At 37.9% G+C, this 10,456-nt stretch overlaps 1 long non-coding RNA gene across 1 annotated transcript in view; it reads right to left on the reverse strand.

Moving 5' to 3' along the window:
• The window catches only part of LOC138948276 (uncharacterized), a 289,660-nt gene that overhangs the window by 256,434 nt on the left and 22,770 nt on the right, over positions 1 to 10,456 (reverse strand). The window lies entirely within an intron of this gene.

Here is a 10,456-nt window from a genome sequence, read left to right on the forward strand (position 1 = left end):
GAGAAGGATTGTTCAGCAGAGGTTTCAGTTCGTGACACCGGCTCTGAGGACTTGATGGGGAGTGTTCCTCTGCTGTTTGTTGGCTTTTATAATGAAGCCCTAACCAGAATCCAAGCCTTCACAGTTCACCTGCATAATCATAGTGGTCTGATTACCTTGTATTGTGTTTAAAAGAAACACATAGCAATACATGTAACGTTTTTGAAATAAAATGAGTTGAATGTTCTTTTTTTCAAATTATCTCCCCTGCACCAGTCACCAGGCAGTTCTGAGCTAATTCACATTGTCAGTTTACCTCAAGGGTAAAACAAGAAAGTCTTTTGCGTTTTGGTGTATTTCCTGGCTATATTTTAGATGTACAAGTAACAACAAATTCATGAAGCTGAAAAAATACAACTGTGGGAGCACAACAGTTTATGATTTGTTTTTATTTGTAGTCATTATTTTAATTATCTTTTCATAAGTGACTTCGAAGAAACTTGAAGCAGACATTGAATCTACCATTATATCGATGACAGTATTGATTGTAATATATTGAGTAAGATGCAAACACATTACAATCTGAACAACAAAGTGACTGTGGTGAGATGTACAAAGTTTAAGCAAAAGAAATCTGTACTCGAAGTCACTTTAAAAAAAGATAATTGGGAGTACAGATATATTTTGCTTTTTAACTTTGCAAACACATTAGTTTGAAATGTACATCGTCTTCACCGTGCAGATTTTGTTTGAAAACCATTTCAATCATTTCATTTCTACCACACAGAGGGAAGAAAAGGTTACCTTTCTTGGTAACACGGACATCTAGATGCGATAACTTCAATTTCGTCTCTACAGACTTGAACTATCATTTACGATGACTTAGTGGGTTTTGATTTGCATTGTACAGACTAAAGGCGAAAAATGAATAAACAACAGAAAGGTAAATAGCTAGTGGGTGTGATTCCAAATGAGGGTGTGCTAATTGTCAGTTTTTTTGGTGGTGATTCACAATTGGATAAGTATCCTTCGTGTTGGGCTCTTCTGGTAAAGACAGCAAAGGTCGTACATTGTTAACCGGTAACACTAATTCAAATATCAGTCACCGCCTTATTGCCTAACTTTAATCTGTAACAGTTGTCCTCGTTCGATCTCTGCAGGGTTGATCCAGTACCTGTGGAACGCTACACAAGCGGGAATGCAAATTGTCTCCCCTCCATTGTGCCAACAGCGGAGTGTTATTGGAGTGCATGGCTTCTTAGATGAAATGAATTGCGATGTGATTGACGCAGCTGTGTACAGAAAAAAAAGGTGAACAGCTTTCTGCATTCTTTCCATTGATCTTGCCAAATACACAACTGCTCACAGGCATTCCTGTCAGTATCGGCTGAAACTTTGATGATGTTCGTAAGAACACAATGTAAGATCTTTCTGACTATACCATCATGTATCTAAGCAATGTATGGGTGTGTGTATGCGCGAGCGCGTATGTGTGTGTGTGTGTGTGCGTGTGTGTATGTGTGTGTGTGTGTGTGTGTGTGCGTGTGTGTGTGTGTATGTGTGTGTGAGTGTGTATGTGGGTGTGTATGTGTGTGTGTGTATGTGTGTGTGAGTACGTGTGTGTATGTGTGTGTGTGTGTGTGTGTGTGCGTGTGTGTGTGTGTGTGTATGTGTGTGTGTGTGTGTGTGTGAGTGTGTATGTGTATGTGTGTGTATGTGTGTGTGTGTGTGTGTGTGTGTGTGTGTGTGTGTGTGTGTGTGTGTGTGTGTGTATATGTGTGTGTGTGTGTGAGGTTATCTTCCTTCCCATGTAAACCGGGCAAGAGGTAAGAGCATCCCTTCACTTGGTCACATACCAACAATCATCAGCCCACTGCTGTCTGTGAAGAGCGAGAATAATTTACATCATTAATGTTGTGAGTTTAAGCTGGTGTAAGTCACGAAGTTTATTCAGCAAGAAATACCTCCTCTGGAGAGAAAGTACCTAGGTGGTACAGTGGTACCTGTGATGACAGAGTTCCATTGGAACAAGCCAACAGTTTTCTACCTTGGAAGAGGGGTGAGCTCCTTACTGAGAGCCAAAAAATAATGGAACATTCTATATTTAAAAGGAACAACAGATTCACGCACGCACGCACGCACGCACACACACACACACACACACACGCACGCACGCACGCACGCACGCATGCACACACACACACACACACACACGCACGCACGCACGCACGCACGCACGCACGCACACACACACACACACACACACACGCACACACACACACACAGTCACACGTTCTTGTTTTCTGTAGCGTGCATATTTGATAGCCTACATAGCAGATTTAGTTTCCATTCCACTCCCTGTGAGACGGAATCAGTGAAAGAAGATATCCACTTGCGAACTGGTTGATTGAACATGAAAGGAACGCTTGTGAATAGACTTCCCGCTGTGCCGTTAAATGGCTTGTCTTTCGGTTTGACTGGTCACCATAATTATTCAGTCCTATTTACTGAACATTTAAATAGCCTTTTCGTGACAGGCTACAGCTCAGCTGTGCTCTTCAAACCGGCCTAGCTTCACGTACACTTTAACTGTCTGAGTCTGTGGTGTTATGGTGCATAACCCCCCCCCCCCCCCCCCCCGTATTTTAAAACATCGTCATTTAAGACGTAGTAACCTAATGACGTCATCTCTCAGAGGTATACCAGTTAAATGGTTGGCCTTTCAAATGATATATTACTTTTTATGATCAGTGGCCTGAGACTTGTATAATCGCGGTTTGATCATTTTGTTTGGATCATACCTCGTAGTTGGGTAATTTGTTGGCTCAGGTTGCACCAGATTGATCAATTGTCCTTGTTTTGATCCAAATGTGTCTGTTTAAATTTACTTTTTGGAAGGTGTATTATGGGAAGTTTCTTGGCTCAGATTGCTCCGTTTTCCTTTTTTTTATCAACATTTTCTCCGGGGGATCATGCCTCCGGACCCCCCTAAGAGGTTCGAACGCTTCGCGCCCTCAACTAAACGCTTCGCGTCGTCGAATTGTCTCTAAAAGAAATGTGAAACCCCCCAAAAAATGATGTGATCCGCCCGTGGTGTATGAACACATTTGACAGGATGGCAATCAACCAAGCACACGACAAGACAAAGAATCAAACAGAATACACATTTGACAAGACGGTTAAGCAAAGTTCCAAATTTATAGTAAATTCAAGAAAAAAATCATGAAAACATACATGGGAGGATCTTTCATAGAAAATATATCTATACAAAGTTCAAGTTAGTTTTGGTACGTATAACTAGACACACAGACGAACAGACACACACATATATACACACACATACACACACACACACACACCTGTTGCTTCTGTGGCTGCAATATATGGCTTCCAAGCCAAGCGTGTGTCTTGGGTTACTCCAAAAAAAAGGTGTCATTTCAACCTGCGGAACCGCTTCGTTCTTCACTTCAGTGAGAACTTGTGTAACTGTTTTTATATGGTGCCGATCGATCGAATTACCTGATGTTTTTGTTACATCTCTTTGTTTGTGTGGCTAATGATCTGCAATGTTTTCATATGGTGCTGATCGATCGAATTACCCGATTTTTTTTGTTACATCTCGGTTTTGTGTGACTGATGATCTTACATTATTATATGGCGCTGAAGTACTGTATAATTTAGTAATATCTCGATGTCTTTTAGACTATGATCTGCACTGGGTTTTGTAGCACGGAATTACCTGATCTGTAGGTACATCTCATTGAATGTGTAATGTCTGTTTAACGATGGCTTTAATACACAAAGTCACCTGGTGTTCTTCTTTGGTTTAAACATAAGTTTATTTTAACAAAGGTTACAATCATGACATGTATACAAAGTTCACAGAAACAGCAACAAGCTAGAAGCTTATAGTGGTGTTCCTGCATGACAGTACAACATAAGGCGGTAACGGGTGAAAAATTTGTCTCAATAAACCAAATCTATTAATAACGTAATGAACGTTGCATAATGATTATAAAGAAAGACAGTAAAGGAAGGAAGGAGGGAAAGAAGATGAATAAAAGAAGAGGGATGGGTAGGAGATGTGCAGAAGTTTAAGTTGTTGTCCGGCTTGTAGAGCATTTATTCTGACTTACCCAAAGCGGCCTGAACGTTCAATGAACGAGTGTACGGTGGAAAAAATTTTCCTGTTCAAATCTAAAGAATACTGTCTGTCTCCGTTTAAAAGGTGGGGGAGGTGAATTGTGTGATTAGGGAGGGTATGTATAGTTTCTTGACGTGCTTCGCGATCATTTGGACAATCGAATATGAAGTGTTGTACGGATTCGGACGGGAATCCACAGTCACAAGATGCATCTGTAGCAACGTGACGTCTCACTAGATCGTAATTGAGATCACTTATATATAACCTGAGCTTACAGTGAATTATTTGTGACATGCGATCTCCAGAATAAAAATAACACGGCGGACTTAAATCGTTTTTTGACAAAAAGTGCTTAAATTCACTTAGGGAATCACTAAGTTTTATATAGTCTGGTAAAGAATTCCAGAGTTGTGTAGTAGATGGGAGAAATGAGTTTCTATATAATTCAGTTTTAAACGATGGAACTTTCCTGTCTAGAGGTCTGCGCCGGTGATATGGGTTATTAGTTTATATCAATGGTGGCAATATCGCTAATAAGTAGTTTGGCACCTTGCGGTGAACGATCTTGTGAAATAATATCAATTTATGACGTTTTCGCCTCTCTAGTAATGAAATAAAGCCTGACTCATCGTACAATTTTTGATGGCTTGTACCGCGGACTGCTCCAACAATGGTTCGAATTGCATCTAAGTGAATACTTTCGAGCTCGGTGGCTAATTCCTTAGGGCAGTTGTCCCAGAGAACATCAGCATAATCAAAATGTGGCAATATGAAGGATTTATACATTGTTTCTAAAGCTTTTCTGCCTAGTCTATATTTATAAGATCGTAAGCAAGCTACTAGCGTACGGCATTTTGCTATAACAGATTTAATATGTAACTCCCACTTACCGTTATTCTGAATAATAATACCAAGATGTTTATGACTTTCAGTTTCTTGTAAAATTGTGCCACCGAAGTTCAGAGGGATGTAATCTGGATTTCTTTTCCTGCTTATATTCAGAAGTTTTGTTTTACTTTGATTAAATTTAACTTTCCACTGACTAGCCCACTGGTCGATTTTTTCAAGATCTGAGTTAAAAATATCTGTTCGCATCTGAGAATTTTCCAGGCTTAAATACATACTTGTATCGTCGGCAAACAGTTTAATAATGGATTCAACGTTATCAACTATGTCGTTAATGTAAACCAGAAAAAGGAGAGGTCCTAGAATAGAGCCTTGTGGAACGCCTGTTTGCACAGGTAAGTAGCTAGACATACTTCCTTTAAGCACCACTGCTTGTTTTCGATCAGTTAAATAGTTTTGCAACCAATTAAACATCTGACCTCGAATCCCTAGTGCAAATAACTTTCTCAAAAGACCTTTGTGCCAGACTCTGTCAAATGCTTTGGAAATGTCGAAAAAGATTGCCTGGACAGTAATGCTGTCGTCGAGTGACTTGCAAAAGTCGTTATATAGGCATGTTAACTGGTACACAGTGGAGTCACCGGGAATAAAACCAGACTGGGAAGGTGTGATTATGTTATTCGATACAAAAAAATCCAACACATGTTTCTGAACACATTTTTCAAGGACTTTACCTACGCAGCTTAAGAGTGAGATGGGACGATAATTTGAACAGTCTCCTTTATCCCCCTTTTTAAATATCGGTGTTATGTGTGCTGTTTTCCATATGCTTGGAAATACACCCTCATTTAATGATCTTGTAAATAAAATAGATAGAGGTTCTGCTATTATAGGTAAACTTGCAATAAGAATCTTATTATGAATTTTATCAGGCCCGACAGCTTTAGATGTATCAAGACTTTCTATTACACTTTTCACTTCTTCAGAAGTCACGACCATATCGTCGACAAAAAACTCAGCATTATCTATATCGGGAACATTATCGTCTGTGTCGTTTATTTCTGATTGTTTAACAAAAGACATATTAAATAATTCAGCCTTTTCCTGGTCTTCAAAATAGGTTTTACAATCAACTGTTAGTGGCGGGATTTCGTTTTGGTCAGAGCCTTTCTTTGCCATAAACCTGTTAACCAACTTCCACCACTGCTTCTGACCAAATTTCTTTGGATCAGATACGGACCGGTCAAGTTCCTCTAAATATTGTTTCTTTCGCGTTCGAATAGCATCTGTGTATTGGTTCCTTATCTTACGAAAGAGTTCCCAAGCTTGTGGTGTGTCTACATGCACAGCAATAGTATGAATAAATCTTTTTCGGTCTTTTAATTTCAAAATATATGATGTGATCCAGGGTGTGTCTCCCTCCCGAATGGTGACTTCCTTGACAGGCAAGCAGGTTTTCACGATCGAATACAACTGCTCCGAAAAAAGAGAAGCTGCGGTATGAATATCTTCTAAAGTCACTATGTTTGACCAATCAATTTTCTGTAACTCAACTATTAACTTTTGACCGTCTAGTTTGCTATAATCTAAAATCGTTCTTTTTGAGTGTGATCTTTTCTTCAAATGATACTTTAAATAAACGACTGGTACGGAGTGATCACTACAAATGGGAGGAATAACTTCTACTTTATCAACAATGTCAGTGCTTGGGGTAATAATCAGGTCGATACAGGTGGACGTATCTTCAGTTATCCGTGTGGGACTTGTAACTAGTTGCTTTAAGCTATTCAGATACAAAATGTCTGTGAGTTGCTTTGGTGGGTTGTCATTAAAATCGGAATTAAAATCACCAATGGTGTTCTTCTTTGATCGCGATGTGTTTGCAGAATTCATTTCGGTGCTACAATTTCCGTCTGTTCTGTTTCATCTTCATGCTTGTGTGTTTATTGATGGTATTATTATAATGCTGAATTAATTTCCCGACGATTTTTGACATTTAAAGTGTGACTGATGACTTGAAATGACTTTTATGGCGCTGAGTTGTTTGATGTTCTTAATTGGTTCTCATAACTAATGATCTGACTTAGGTTTCTTTTTGGCGCTAAATACCTGATGTTATATTCAAATGTTTCTTTGTTCCGTTATGCAATTGTATTTGTTACATTTCATTGATTAGACAATTTCTGTGTTGCTATGACAGTTTTTTTGGAAAATCTGTTGTTTGTGTCATTATTGCATTGCAGGGGATTTTGTCATGCTGTATACCTGACCTTAATTGCACCACAACAAGGATAACAGATATTGTGTGTGTGTTGGTGAATGTATGTGTGTGTGTGTGTGTGTGTGTGTGTGTGTGTGTGTGTGTGTGTGTGTGTGAGAGAGAGAGAGAGAGAGAGAGAGAGAGAGAAAGAGAGAGAGAGAGAGAGAGAGAGAGAGAGATTCACATAAAAACATAAGGATACATACATACATACATACATACATACATACATACCTGCATACGTGGATATATACACACTTACATACACATAATTTGCTATATAATCGCGGATATACAGGTTAAGGAAGAAACGCACACATTTTCAGTCAGGCAGATTAAAATATAACGCATAACTGCAAACTTGTGCTGTAGTTAGTGTTTTCTTGTTTGGAAGTAACATTATTATCATTCAATGTGTGGAAATATGCTAAAATGTGAGGTTACAAATGTTTATAAAGATTGACATTGCGGAACATTAATACATTTTATTGATTTTCAAGCTTAAGTTGTAAAGTTTTGATTATACAGCATCAAAAGTATGACAGCTAGATTGTACACAAAGAGATCTTCAATTTGATATATCGTATGACATCTTTACCTGTAAAACCACTGAAGATTTGCTTGTTCGCGTTTCTTAAATTTCGTGTGATGACGTCAATATAGCCTAAAATTGCAATCGGCTATAAAACCCTTTTTATTGCATTTATTGGTTCAACTGTGATACATTTGTGGTTGCTGCAATCTGTTTTATAAAATAAAACCGAAAAGGTCATTTCTTTTTGCTTTTTTTAATTTGTCGCCCTGTACATAACTTCCTAATTGTGAAAAAATCGCATATTTGCCTGACTTTACAGTCCAATACCTCCAAATGTATAATTCTAACAGGCTTCAAACTTTGCACAGCAATTCTATAAGTACTTTTACATTTCAAACCTGAACTATAAGAACATTGCTTAATTTTGAAGCTGTTTACAGCACTCTAAAAATGGCCTTCTGTGGTCTGTTCACGCTTACTGTCAGTGGGCCTCCCTACCAAACAACCCAACAGGCGCGCAACATCAACAATGCAATAGACAGTCATCGTCTCACATACACCCCCCGGGACATGCAACGGCGTCCCGCCATTGACCAAGTGTCATCAACGACAAAATATTATAAGTCAATTTGCACAAACAATTCTTAAAGACAAAACGTAAGGCAAAACCACAAAGACAAATCGTACGGTGCATCAATGGGAAGCCATACTATATCCAAAAATATAAACTGTGCACAACACTCGCCAAAACATAGGGTGCCAAATGACAACATATCTACACACTGAAAACCATCACACTGAAACCCAAGTTGCGAAAAAGATCCCCAGTCAATTTCATTTAAGCCTTTCGTTTAGGCTAAAAAGTTACTCTCTAAAATGTCCGTCGTGGCCAAATACATTCACCCTTTTCGTTACAACCACCCAAAAACAACGAACATACACCACAAAAAAAAATATAATAAAAAAAATTTCAGGAAATAATGTACATGTCCGGAATTTGTCCTATGGCAGCAATTTTTTCTTTATCTTTTACCTGCATACAAAAACACCCAAGCACACCTAAGAGTGTCTTGAACATACCATCAAAATTAAACTGCAATCACAAAACAATGTAGCCTTGACTACGCACTGATTTCATTGCAGCATCAAATCTTGGAAAAAACAAACAAAAACATCTCATCAAAACTAAACTGCAATCACAAAACAATGTAGCCTTGACTACGCATCGATTTCATTGCAGCAGCAAATCTTGAAAATAACACAAAACAAAAACTGAAACAAGTTCAGCCCAAAACAACACAATGCACAACAAAACACTAACAGGTTATCTCCCTTTGATCACACCATGTTGCTTCACCATTGACAAATCAGACAAGCACAACCAATTTCCAGAAAGAAAAAAACAAAAAATCCGGTATAAAACTGATCTTAAAAATGTATCCATTATTCCTTTGTCCTTTCCTACAATTGACTATTCTGCAGCAACCACTGACAATTTCAGCCTTGACTGAACACTGTCCTTTACTACAAGTCTAATTGGAAATGTTATCTCCCTTTACACAAAGCACAAATACGTAAAAATTTTACAAACGTTAAATTTTCGGTTTCTGCAACCAAATCATGCAATAATATTATACACTGTCTGCAAAAAAACAAACCAAAAACAAACACTTTATAATCTATCGACGCCATCCTCCAAAAAGTCAAAAATGAATTTTCACTGAAAAAAATAACAGAACCTAAAAAAAAGGAAAACAAAAAAGAAGAAAACATTTCAACTGTCAAAATTGAAACGACTATGGTCACTCTGTTCTGTACAATTCCAAAATCAACTTGTCATGCAAATCAATTCTTTCATGCCAAACGTTTAAATCAACTTGTATCAAGGCTCTCCAAAAATCATTATCAGCGGACAATTCCAGATTATGTCAAAATTTAATTACTACTGCTTCCATAAAATTCATTCTAAACATTTCAAATAAAGGAACAAATAATCTCTGCAACTATTTACCATAACAATTTTGAACAAACTCAGTGTTTTCATTAGTCATCATGTTCTTTTCTTCCTCTCAAATATCTTCCTTTCATCATATGAAAACACCACACACAAATAAAACGTTTCTCTCAAACGCAACTCACCAATAGCTAACATTTGCAATTTTGAGTCTGTTAGTGTACACTAAACATTACTAATCACAATATATCAAAACATTTTTCTCTGAGATGCAAAACAGAAAAACAGCAATTCAATCAACATGACAAGTTATACATGTATGCAATTTCCAACAAAGCAGACTTGACTACACATTTTGGATTGCACAATCTGTCTACATTCATAACAGAATTCCAAATCCTCAACCTGAATGCAAGAAAAGATGACACTTTTTCCACCACGGCACAATGACCTTCCATTTGCAATACCCACCATAGTAGTGAAAGCTACCAATTAATGGTTACAAATGTATCCTTATTTCCCAAAAAGAACTCACTCTTTTCTAAGGACTACCCCTCCATCTGTACCAAAAAGCAAAAACAATGCCACCGTGCCATGCTGATGAAAAACCATCCTCCCATCTTCTCTCATTGTGCACATGAACATAGCAAAACATTTTTGCGTCAACCTTCAATTTTCTAAAACATTCTTAAAACAATTGCGCATTTCATACCAAAGCACCACCAATAACACACCGTG

This window comes from Littorina saxatilis, linkage group LG15 (assembly GCF_037325665.1).
Source record: "Littorina saxatilis isolate snail1 linkage group LG15, US_GU_Lsax_2.0, whole genome shotgun sequence".
NCBI classification, from domain to species: domain Eukaryota; kingdom Metazoa; phylum Mollusca; class Gastropoda; order Littorinimorpha; family Littorinidae; genus Littorina; species Littorina saxatilis.